Source organism: Schistocerca americana, chromosome 2, assembly GCF_021461395.2.
Source record: "Schistocerca americana isolate TAMUIC-IGC-003095 chromosome 2, iqSchAmer2.1, whole genome shotgun sequence".
Taxonomy (NCBI): Eukaryota; Metazoa; Arthropoda; class Insecta; order Orthoptera; family Acrididae; genus Schistocerca; species Schistocerca americana.
In genome coordinates, this window is record NC_060120.1 from 294,540,348 (window position 1) to 294,554,281 (window position 13,934).

A 13,934-nucleotide genomic window follows, 5' to 3' on the forward strand; every position below is an offset into this window, starting at 1 on the left:
ATGCATCTACCGGGAAGTAAACCTTTTCTGTTTTCATTTTATATATCATGTTCCTTATGATCAAATTTAGGAGCAAGTCTCCACGGTCATGGAGCGAGTCAGTGCATGAAATTATAACAAAAAAATCACTCTGAGCACTATAGGACTTAACTGCTGAGGTCATCAGTCCCCTAGAACTTAGAACTTCTTAAACCTAACCAACCTAAGGACATCACACACATCCATACCCGAGGCAGGATTCGAACCTGCGACCGTAGTGGTCGCGCGGTTCCAGACTGTAGCGCCTAGAACCGCTCGGCCACAACGGCCGTCAAATTATAACAAAAGAGTAGTAATAGATGACATGAAACGTATGATAATTATGAATCCTATGGAGACGACAAGACACAAGTTTAAATAAATAAAATCAACGACTTAACACAACATTTAGCTTAATTTTTTTGTATTTTTCCTGGAGTTCCTTGACAGAAAAGGAAGTGATTCAGGAGGAAAGTCTACAATATAAAAATGTAAGTACGTGGATTATCGCTAAGTATTTTTGAATTCCTGGTGCAGCTTACTGAAAATGGATGCAACAGCATACTGCACACCTTTCTGCTCAAGAGTCAATGAGTTCTCTTCCAAATGCAGATTGGATTTCTGCTTAGTGTTAACTGAGTGAAAGCGCTTGACTCTTGGGAATAATCTGAAATTGTTAACAAACATACAACAAAGAAAATATGCGTTCAGAGGCCAATGTCAGAATTTTCATACTACAGAACAGGAATCGAGAGAGGTTCCCGAACTTACACCAGATATTGGTCGAACCGCCCTTTTTCTGAGATAAAAATATCCTTTTTGAATCAGAAGAGTTACCCCAAAAAATAATACCTTGCTTGAGCTGCCACTTATTTCAGAAAATGTTCTAATGGTAAATGAAGAAGTATATGATTTTTGAAGAAGTTCCTGAACATGGGCTTTCCAGGACACCTTATTATCTGTCGTACCTCAAGGAGTTTGAATTGTTCAGTCTCACTAATCATATGCCCATTCCATGTAACCACAATGTCAGTTTTTGTTGAATTGTGTGTAAGAATCTGTAACACTGATTTTTTCTGTGATTATCATCAATTTATCTTCTGCAGGCCACGAACTTACTTAATTTCTTGGATATTCATTGTGATTCGGTGTCCTCTTGTGGAAGCGGGTGTAATCCCGGCAGTCTGCGTCTTGCCAACACAATATTCCGATGTCTTAACTCGGCGTCTTCATCAAGTGTTCACCTGCGGCTGGTCTACAAGCGGACGTGAACCATAAGTATGCCTGGACGGTGTCTGGTGTTCCCTACCCCGTCCGCGACCGCTGCGGCCGTTCCTGGTGGTGCTGTTTACCTCTAGGCGTTCCGTCTTTCATCCTTGCCCATTTCCGCTGTTTTCCTCGGTGGCGGCCGTGCCAAGGCGTTCCCCACGAGGTCTGCGCCCGCTAGGCACGTTCCCAGTACTATCGACAAGCTGCAGACGTTTCTTATGCCGATGGCGACCGCTCCGGCATTCTGCCGTGCCGCTGTCATGCCCCTGGCCTTTTGGCTTGGGCGCGCCCCTACAAGGTGCGCTTCCCGCCGAATCAAGCTGCTGTGGGAATTGCATACTCTGTCCGCGCACACCGCAGCAGTCTCTCGCTGTGGTGGCCGCCGTCTGCAGTTCTGTACTGTGTCTGCTCCCAGGTTGTGTGGTGTCTGAGGTTGCGGGTTGTTGATGTTGTCCTCTCTCTTGTCCTTGAGAGCTACAGTTAGTTGCCGCCTGGGGCTGCATAAGATCCCGTCCATAACGCCCAAGGTTGTCTGAGGTTCGTTACCAGAGAGGGGAACTTTTTCTGTTGCTTCTTTAGTAATTCTACATCCGGATTCCGCGCCGTCCTGAGCTGGTATACTGCTTCTCCGTTGGTCATGTTTTCTGTCATCTAGATTTCAATAGATTCAGTAATTCGCCACGAAGAGCCAGAGGTAGGAGTAGTCTAAAGTAATCAGGATCACAGAACTCTAGATACAGAAAGCTAATTAAAATCCTAAATTGATCTCAGAGATGTTTGGGGAAAATATAAGTGTATATCGGAAGAATAGGCAGTATAGTAGTCGCTGAAGACAGGAAATTCATATTAGCTGAGATACAAATTTCCTACCTCTGGACCGAGCGAGGTGGCGCAGTGATTAGACATTGGACTCGCATTCGGGAGGACGACAGTTCAATCCCGCGTCCGGCCATCCTGATTTAGCTTTTCCGTGATTTCCCTAAATCACTCCAGGCAAATGCCGGGATCGTTCCTCTGAAAGGGCACGGCCGACTTCCTTCCCCATCCTTCCCTACTCCGATGAGACCGATGACCACGCTGTCTGGTCTCCTTCCCAAGCAACCAACCAACCACCAACCTACCTCTGGCTTTTCGTTGTGAATACTTCGGCAGTTAACCACTAGGATATTAATACTCTCGTCTGTGGGGCGTTCCTTTGGATGTTACACTAACAGTTCCTCGCCTCCTACAATTTTCGTTCTCTGTACTGTATGGGGAGTCGCTTTATCTTGTGTGCACTCCCCACACACAGTCAAGTACATGGGTAGCAGCCGCTGATGCGCAGTGCATGCCAGACTCTCTTAGGAGGGCTGTTGAGTTCTCAACTCTTTGGTGCAAGTGTAGCGCCTAGCATCCCAGAATGTCATAGAATTTTCATAGTTTCTGGTCCTATTGCGTTTGCCTACTCCTGACACAGTACAAAACAGGTTTCTCAAAATGTGAAGTGAATCTCACTGGCCCATTTTCACTTTCAGTGGAAGACAGACCTTCGAACTTTCTGGTTATGAGGCTGGGCATACAGCGCTGAGTTCTTCGTGTTCCCCGTTTCCCTTCACACGCCACTCACAGTCAAGTGGAGGAGTGGTGGTACACTATGTGATGAAGAGTGTCCGGACACCACCAACACCATATGTTTTTCGTATTAAGTGCACAGTGCTGCACCTGCTACCAGGTACTCCATATCAGCGACCTCAGTAGCCATTAGACAACGAGAGAGAGCGGAATGGGGCACTCCGTGGAACTCACGGACATCGAATGTGATCAGGTGATGGGTGTGACTTGTGTCATACGTCTGTACGCGAGATTTCCACACTACTAAACATCCTTAGGTCCACCGTTTCCGATGTGATAGTGAAGTGGAAACATGAAGGGACACGTACAGCACAAAAGCGAACAGGTCGACCTCGTCTGTTGACTGATTGAGAGCGCCTGCCTTTGAAGAGGATCGTAATGTGTAATAGCTAGACATCTGTCGAGACCATCACACAGGAATTCCAAACTGCATCAGGATCGACAGCAAGTACTGTGACAGTTAGGCGGGAGGTGAGAATAGTTAGATTTCATGGTCGAGTGGCTGCTCATAAGCCACACATCATGCCGGTAAATGCCAAAGGACGCCTCGCTTGCTCTAAGCACTGCATGACTGAACAGTGTAAAAACGTTGTGTGGAGTAACGAATCACGGTACACAATGTGGCGATCCGATGGCAGGGCGTGGGTATCGCGAATTCCCGGTGAACGTCATCTGCCAGACTGTGTAGTGCTAACAGTAAAATTCTGAGGCAGCGGTGTTATGGTGTGGTCGTGTTTTTCATGGAGGGGACTTGCACCTCTTGTTTTGCGTGGCACTATCACTGCACTGACGTTTTAAGCACCTTCTTGCTTCCCACTGTTGAAGATCAATTCGGGGATGGCGATTGCATCTTTCAGCACGATCGAGTACCTGTTCGTAATGCACGGCCTGTGGACCAGATGTTACACAACAACAACATGCCTTTAATGGACTGGCCTCCACAATGCCCTCATCTGAATTCTACAGAACACCTTTCAGATGTTTTGAAACGCCGACTTCGTCTCAGGCCTCACTGATCCTCATCGATACCCCTCCTCAGTGCAGGACTGTAAAGAATGGGCTGCCATTCCCAAAGAAACCTTCCAGCACCTGCTTGAACGTATTCCTGCGAGAGTGGAAGCTGTGATCAAGGCTAAGGGTGGCCCAACACCATATTGAATTCCAGCGTTACCGATGGAGGGTCCCACGAACTTGTAATTCATTTTCAGCCAGGTGTCCGGGTACTATTGATCGCTTAGTGTACATCCCCACTTCCTGTAGGTGAGACCTTATCCACAGTACGTGAGGTATCTTTGGTATATCCGATACATTAGCGTCGGGCGCTCTTCGAGCACATCCATTCGCAGCGGCTTGTAACGGTTTAACAGTAGTCAGCGCGAATTCTAGCTGTTCATGGACGTCAACCGACTCATCCACAGCATCCACAGTGGAGCTGCATTTTGGCTGGTGCAATGTCTCACAGAACAATAATACTGAAATATTCGCCAGAAGATGATGGGAACGAAACTCATCGAAACGTTGCGACAAGACGACGCCACCACTCGGCTGATAAGCTGAGAAGAATTCATCAGTGGAATACGCCGAGAAAGACTACAATCGCAAATATTGAAATAAGCCCGCTAATTCTCTTTTCATTCCTAAATCACTTAAGCTAAAAGTGCTGCTAATTACCGTTAAAATCTGAAGCTGTTAGAAAAACTTGAGTTAAAAGTCGCTAATTTTCTGATTTTTTTTTAGATGATAGTCACTAAAAGCTCCAAAATACCGTTAATTTACGATAAAAGGAGATAAAATGCACTCCTGTTGAGGCAGAAAGGTAATTATTATCCTGTATGTTAGTTATAGTGAGTACAACAGTAAATCACAGAAGTAGACTTGCTACGAAATACGTTATACGCTACAGCCATAATTTCCGAAAATTCTCATAAATTGACAGTCGCTTGTGTTTCTGTACATAGAAATCCGGAATGAACAATTCTTTGAACGAGGATACTATATTTAAAATTGCATAAACTACAAATGTTGAGTACTACTGATGCTATAGGATGAAATATGTTTTCCGCAGTACAAATCGTACGAAAATACAGAACTTATCGCTACAACAGCACGAGGTTTGATATAATCAACACGAAAAACATTTCTAAATTTTTCTTGATGTTTCTGCACCTACGTTTTAGGGGTGAAACTATCTGACATGTCATTTCTATCAGGACACAAAGCAATTAAGGTAAATTCGTTTGTTTATGTAAATATATGATAATAAACCTGCGAATAGGTCAGATTTTGCCCTCATCTGGTTTCGAGTAACCTTTTACACTAGCGTTCCGAAGCTGAACACAGTAATGTTGGTATGTCCCACAAAATCTTCGCAAAATGTGGGACACAACACAGTACGTCGTCAGCTGTAGGCGGCTAACAGTGTGCTAGTAAATATTGCTGAAAATCGTATGGCTCACCAGTCAGACTAATATTATCGCTCTAATGATCTATGTGTCCAACAGGTACATAAACAGAATTGGAACTAGTGCATTCTGTAAAACCGACAGCAATGATAGACTGAAACTGAATTATGTTGCAAGGTTCAACCATTATAACTGTGCCGGCACTGAGTGGTCACGAGTTGCGGCGACTCGAGTTGCCGCGCCGCCTCGTTAGGACCTGCTGCGGCGCCTCTGCTGCCGGGCGCCCCCCGCCGCTGCCGTCTGCGGGATGTCGGCGAGTTGGCTCGCCTTGCCGCAGCACGCCGCTCGCCGCACCGCCCTGTCAACGTCTTGGTCGGTATCGGTGTCGACGACGCTGCCATTCAACTTGGATATGTTTTTATAAGTCTTTGAGAAACATTTCCTGTTGGTAGTGGAACCTGTTGGGCGCTGCTGAAAGACTAGGCCGATTTACTTTAGTGGGAGCTGGGTCTGCTTATTGTATCGGTGCTACTTAATGCAAGCAAATTTGTGGCAGATAGTCGTTCAAAAGAATGTCACACCCACTTCCTCCCAGCCCTTCTACTCACTAGTTGTGTTACGTTACCCTCACCAAATCCGCCGTGAAATACCACACAACCATCATCTCCATGAATTTGTACTTTGAATAGTCTGAAAACGTCCATCTCCATTAAACAATTGACAATCAGTTTTTTGAAACCAAAAAGGTACATTCTATAGTGATGTCATTGAACGTAATGAATACACAAACCTGCAATTTCATTCACTTTGATCTGCTCCCAAGTACGCTCAAGATACGGCAGTTTTACACCGGTAAAGTTGTTATGTCTATATCCTTTCTACCTTTACTTAACAAATTTATTGTTATTCAATGTCCCTTTATCTAGTGCAAAGGACACTATGACATTGCCTATTTTTGCCGTTAAGTGTGTCCGACGTACGCCGCTAGTGGTTATGGAAGGCAGCGGTAATGCACCCATGTTGTTGTTGTGCAGCTCTCCATGCTACCCAATCCTGTGCAAGCTTCTTCATCTCTCAGCAACTACTGCAACCTACATCCTTCTGAATCTGCTTAGTGTATTCATCTCTTGGTCTCCCTCTACGATTTTTACCCTCCACGCTGCCCTCCAATACTAAATTGGTGATCCCTTGATGCCTCAGAACATGTCCTACCAACCGATCCCTTCTTCTAGTCAAGTTGTGCCACAAACTTCTCTTCTCCCCAATCCTATTCAAGACCTCCTCGTTACTTATGTGATCTACCCATCTAATCTTCAGCATTCTTCTGTACCACCACATTTCTAAAGCTTCTATTCTCTTCTTGTCCAAACTAGTTATCGTCCATGTTTCACTTCCATACATGGCTACACTCCATACACATATTTTCAGAAACGACTTCCTGACATTAAATCTTTACTCGATGTTAACAAATTTCTCTTCTTCAGAAACGCTTTCCTTGCCATTGCCGGTCTACATTTTATATCCTCTCTACTTCGACCATCATCAGTTACTTTGCTCCCCAAATAGCAAAACTCCTTTACTACTTTAAGTGTCTCATTTCCTAATCTAATTCCCTCAGCATTACCCGATATCCAGGTCCCATCTCCTTAAATTCCCAACTTTTTGCACTTTCTTCAGTTTTAATCTACAGTTCATAACCAACAGATTGTGGTAAGAGTCCACATCTGCCCCTGGAAACGTCTTACAATTTAAAACCTGGTTTCTAACTCTCTGTCTTACCATTATATAATCTATCTGAAACCTGTCAGTATCTCCAGGCTTATTCCATGTATACAACCTTCTTTAATGATTCTTGAACCAAGTGTTAGCTATGATTGAGTTGTGCTCTGTGCAAAATTCTACCAGGCGGCTTCCTCTTTCATTCCTCCCCCCCCCCCCCCCCCCAATCTATATTCATCTACTACGCTTCCTTCTCTCCCTTTTCCTACTACCGAATTCCAGTCACCCATGATTATTAAATTTTCGTCTGCCTTCACTATCTGAATAATTCCTTTTATTTCATCCTACATTGTACTACTGTAGTAGGCGTGGGATTCGTGTCTGTCTTGGCCACAATAATGCGTTCACTATGCTGTTTGTAGTAGCTTACCCGCACTCCTATTTTTTATTCATTATTAAACCTACTCCTGCATTACCCCTATTTGATTTTGTATTTATAACCCTGTATTCACCTGACCAAAAGTCTTGTTCCTCCTGCCACCGAACTTCACTAATTCCCACTATATCTAACTTTAACCTATCCATTTCTCTTTTTAAATTTTCTAACCTACCTGCCCGATTAAGGGATCTGACATTTCACGCTCCGATCCGTAGAACGCCAGTTTTCTTTCTCCTGATACCGACGTCCTCTTGAGTAGTCCCCGCCCGGAGATCCGAATGAGCGACTATTTTACCTCCGGAATATTTTACCCAAGAGGATGCCATCATCATTTAACCATACAGTAAAGCTGCATGCCCTCGGGAAATATTACGGCTGTAGTATCCCCTTGCTTTCAGCCGTTCGCAGTACCAGCACAGCAAGGTTGGTGTTACAAGACCAGATCAGTCAATCATCCAGACTGTTGCCCCTGCAACTACTGAAAAGGCTGCTGCCCCTCTTCAGGAACCACACGTTTGTCTGGCCTCTCAATAGATACCCCTCCGTTGTGGTTGCACCTACGGTACGGCTATCTCTATCGCTGAGGCACTCAAGCATCCCCATCAACAGCAAGGTCCATGGTTTATGGGGGGCGGGGGTATATATGCAACCATATCGGCAGCATATTGGCGAGGCATTCGTCTTCATGGACGACAATTCGCGCCCCCATCGTGCACATCTTGTGAATGACTTCCTTCAGGATGACGACCTCGCTCGACTAGTTCTACGCCGGCCGGAGTGGCCGTGCGGTTCTGGGCGCTACAGTCTGGAGCCGAGCGACCACTACGGTCGCAGGTTCGAATCCTGCCTCGGGCATGGATGTGTGTGATGTCCTTAGGTTAGTTAGGTTTAATTAGTTCTCAGTTCTAGGCGACTAATGACCTCAGAAGTTGAGTCGCATAGTGCTCAGAACCATTTGAACCATTTGACTAGTTCTACAGACACGAACCCTATCGAACATGTCTGGGACAGATTGAAAAGGACTGTTTATGGACGACGTGACCCACCAACCACTCTGAGGGATCTACTCCGATTCGCCGTTGAGGAATGGAACAATATGGACCAACAGTGCCTTGATGAACTTCTGGATAGTATGCCACGAAGAATAGAGGCATGCATAATGCAAGAGGACGTGCTACTAGGTATTAGAGGTACCGGTGTGTACGGCAATCTGGACCACCACCTCTGAAGGTATCGCTGTATGGTGGTAAAACATGCAATATGTGGTTTTCATGAGCAATAAAAAAGGCGGAAATGATGTTTATGTTGATCTCTATTCCAGTTGTCTGTATAGGTTCCGGAACTCTCGGAACCGAGGTGATACAAAACTTTTTTTGATGTGTGTAGATAAAATAATTTCTTCTGATCGTGTCGCATCCATAAGGCATCGTATTCGTGGTGTAAGGTTTTCGTAGTAGGAGTCTTAGTAGAGGTAGTTTTCTCTCCTACTAAATAATACCCCACTCCGACCCTGTACTGAAAGCATTTTGATACAAGTTTACATTTTTATCACTCAAAGGTGGAGCATCTCCATAAAACATCTTGCCATGGAGGCGTCCGAAAGAAGAGAAGTGATTAGTAAAAAACTGTTAACAAATGTTCAGTAAACGAATTGAAATTACTGACATCATATTGATTGTATACCAAATAATCTATTATTCCGTTAGGTTTATCTTCCTAAAAGTCATGAGGAAGACAGAGACAATTTAAAAGAAAAATCAGTTTTGGTACGCTACGACTTGTGGTTCCGGTAATGGCGTCAGGTATCCGGAGAGTGAGACCTGAAATGCCGCATTGCGTACCACTTATTAGCACTGCCTGACTGTAGCTCTATGCTCTGGGCGCTACCGAATGGTCCTTGATCTTAGCAAGAGGAAATTATTGCTATCGGATTTGGAACTCTATAGCCACTGTGACCTGTCTTCTGCAAAAACTCGATTGCACTCGTGATGTGTTTCCTGGGACAGTTAGTTGCTAGCTTCTTGAGTGAAAGAAAGTGTGATGGCATTACTCAGGAAAGGTGTATATTTGCTTTCTGGGGCAAATAGCGACCTACCAGCTTCTTCACAGTAGTAGGTCTGCCGATGTGAACAGAGCTTGGGACTTACCGTCGTGTGACATACCAGTAGTATTTCTTGTAACCATAGAGACACAAATTTCGGTACAGTTGCCCAAGCTATTGGACAAACGTGGATGGTGAAGCACTTGGATCGACAATCTTCCCAGGTCAACGGCATCTGTATCCTCACTCTCAATCTCGTTCGTGCTTGTGAACTGGCTACACTGGCCATCCGGTATTAGAATGGTAAAACCTCCTCACATTCAGATCTTTCACACACTACATTGCCTCCTACAACAACTATTACAATGAAGCTCCAGCTTTAGAGTTTCACTTCAAATTTTGTCCACATATACTCATTCATTCTCACTTATTACCAACTTACGATCTACCTGCTTATCTGTTTCTATAGCATTTATATTTTACATAAAACAATTTTATTCCCATTACATACGCTACTGTTCTATTAATAGTTTTGTCTAACCTACCGCTATACACAAATATTCTTCGTGAACATGTAACCTCCCTCTTCCCAATCGGGCTACTGGTCTGCTATATAATTGATCGTGATCGCGTATGCCTAATTTAATTTTACAGTCAGCAAGGCTATCGTTACTGAAGGAAAATAATACCTGTCGGTGGGGGAAACGGTAATGAGACCCCTCTGGAGGAAGAATCTATTCTAAAACTAAAGTAAATACTGATGATATTTTGAAAAGGGTGAAAATAGTGCAGTCGCTCATGAACCACACGGGGGAAAAGGATACCGCGTAATATTTTTATTCCACAGCACAACAGTTCAACAGAAAATCAATGAATCAGAAAGCACTGAGTTTGCAGTTACTTATTCTGAAATACTAAATTTTGAAGGTAAGGTTAAATGAAGTTACTGGTTAAATAAATGACTGGCTAACTGAAACTTTGTTTCGTAAAAAGTGACTTTCAGTAACGTCCATGCAAAATTATGAAAAATGCAAGCACTTTACTTTTGATTACTGAACGACTGAATACACAATTACATCGATTACTTATTAAATATAGCTTTTGTAATACAACTTACAGCTTCAGAATCATAAGTACAGTACAAGTTATCAACGGATATTAAACGTCGAAAATTTTTGGACGCTGCAGAAGATATTTTATCTGAATTTTCGCTACTACAACCCTTTCTCATGTAAGTAACGCAACGTAAAGATGAACATGACGTATTACTGATCGGTAATTACAAACATTCAGCTCGTGTCTCGTACTTAAGGTGTGTGGATGTGTTGGACCGATCTCAGGTACGTTCTGTGTCACTGGCTTACTTCTACCGTTCCTTCTTCTGCTTTCTTTACCCAGTTCTATTGCCCCTCCGGAATGGCTGCTGGAAAGTGAGACAGTGCTTCCGGTTCACCTTGAAATGGCCGGATTCTGCTTATGTGGACAACAGTGTTTCAGGTGAGGAGTTGTATTGGAACGTTACCTGCTATAGTTGTTTCGACTTCCTGTCATGATCCATGGTATTCATGGTACCGCCGAATGAACTTCTTTGTTTTCCCTTTCGGAACGTAACGGTTACATAACATAACCCGCCGTCCAGTGCGATAGCTTGCTAATTTCGGTTTTTTATTGTGAGTATTTTCCTGCGTTCCTGTTTTTTTCACTTAATCTCATATCGCTTGTAGCCTTTTAGCAATGTTCCCAACAGAGGATACACTCTCAGATGAAGTAGGTCGACATAATTAAAAAGCTGAGACCATTTTTCTACCCAAAACAACCTTGTAAGGTGAAATACCTGCGTTCTAAAGGATTGTTGTATTTTACACACTTATGAAATATTGTAATATTGTGTCCCAGTTACTGTGGCTACTATTCACACCGTAGCTCAACGTTCTATGCGCCCTCCCTCTTCTTATGTTTACTTACGTCCGAAGAGCATTGGTACGTAACTTCTTGACACGGCTTAGTCAACATAACTACTTTAACAGTTCAGAAACAAAAACTGTGCCTTGGTCGGTTGTTATGGCTTTGCTGTGAAGAATTCCAACAGCCAACGGTTAACGAAAGAGTGAGCCACCGTATCCGCTTGTTTGTTTGTTAGCTCGGCCAGGGCATTGTGACCATCAAACTGCTATCGATATAAACCTGTTCCGGCAATGGCAGCGTCTGCTGGCGAGGAATGACTGCTACTCAAACACACGCGCGGTTCATGTAGTGTATCAGTGAGCGTGCTGACCGTGTGTAGAATGGGGAAGGCACGCGATCTATCTGAGTTTGACATGGCATATTGCGATGGCCTGGAGATTCAGCACGAGCGTCTCATCAGGTGTTCGAGGAGTGCTGTGAGGAGTGTCTCCAACATGTGACGAAACCACGTCCAGAAGTTTTGGGGTTGGGCAGCCACCCCTCATAACAGATGTCAGACATCGTAGTCTGGGCAGACTGGCAAACCAGGACAGGCAGCGAACTGTGACGGAGCTAACACCAGCCTTTATGCTGGGCACAGTACAAGTGTGTCTGAACAAACAGTGCACCGAACACTCCTAATGATGGGCCTCCATAGCCGACGACTCATGCATGTGCCAACGTTAACACTATGAAATCGGCTGCTACAGCTGAAATGGGCACATGACCATCGGCACTGAACGTTGGATGGTGCAGTGGAGAGAGTTGCATAGTCCGGTCAATCCCGATACCTTCTTCATCAAGCCAATGGGAGGGCGCGAATCCGTCGTCTCCCAAGGCAACAACTCCTTGATACCTATATTGCGGGACGGAGACAAGCTGGTGGCCGCACCATTGTGCTCTGGAGTACATTCGCATGGGCGTCCATGAGATCAGTGGAGCTCGTAGAGCTGGTGCAGGACACCATGACGGCTAAGCAGTATCACACGCTGGTTGTAGACCACGTACACCTCTGCATGACGATCATGTTTCCCGACGGCAGTGGTCAGTGGCGTTTTCTCAGCAAGATAATGCACCATGTCACATGTGCAGGAGTGTGATGGAGGGGTTGAAGAAACACATTGGCGAGTTATAATTGATGTGCTCCCACCGCCCCTCCCCCCCCCCCCTCGCTCCAAATGTCCATATGTGGACTCGATCGAACACATGTGGGATGTGACTGAACTTGGCATCAGAGCTCATCGCCCTTCTCCCCGTAACTTACGGGACTTAGGTAACTTGTGTGTGCAGATTTGGTGCCATCTCCCTTCAGCGACCTACCATTGCTTCTATGCCACGACGCGTCGTCAGTGTGACCCGTGCCAAAGGTGGACGTACCGGCTACTAGGTAACTGGTCATAATGTTCAGTGTATACTATTCGGACCATCAGTTTCATGACGTGCTCCGTCTCTGAAAATTTACGACAAAGTGCTTCTTGCTGTGCGACACAATGAATTCCTTACAAATTGTCTGTTGATCACTGTAGTTTACTGTGCAACAGTTCTACAGGCCTATTTGTGCCCTGGCACCTCTCGTCCTTTCTCAGTGGTAATGAGACTAACATCTTCCAATGCCTGCCAACGGCTTCAGTCGCTTCTTCAACAGTTCTCAGTAAGTAGATCCCTCATGTTGCGTCTTTCATTGCCACCGTATCTAATGCTTCTTCTGTCACATTCAAACTGCAGTCGATACCACGAATATAAATCACAAATTGTGTGGTGTCGGAAATGTCGATCGACATGTCCAAAGAAATCGAGAATGCAAGGAACTTGCTGGCATTGTCAATTAATTGCCATGATAGATATGCGGCAAGTTATTCTTTGTCAAGATTGACTAATTTTGGAAAACTTCTCTACCTCCAAGGACGTTACAATTTCCGCTGCCCCAACAATCCAATCTTTAACCAACTCGCCATCGCTGAAAGGTTTACTATATCTGACAACTTCGAGCTGTATTTTGTAGCTTGCTTTCAATACCGTGGCGCTACGTTTGTTGCCGGCTAAAAATAAGAAACAGTAGAAGGAACTGTAAACACAATGGAGTTCTACAAGCAAATACGTAAATATACAAACAGCATGAAGACAATGATTTTCACCTTGATATCGGCTCGCTGTGCAGCAATGCACCTTCTTATTTCCGCCAACTAGTTTTCTCCTTCATCGTTAGGAATATCTCTAAATTCCTTGTGCATTGTGTTTTAATCCCGTTGTATAGCATATCTGCGGTTACTTGTGATTATGTGGCTGCATATTAGACGCTAAGAGCTTTCATCCCTCTCTTTGGAAAAGTACTGTAATTCCCGATACGTCGCTAGACTGCCTCTTTTTGAGTGTATTTGACAGTGCAACCGCAACTGTTCTTTTACATTTCGTTTAAACCACAATCAAAAAGCGAGGAATACACAGAAATGGGACTTCGAAAAGTACCACACCGTATGGCAGAAGAAACAGT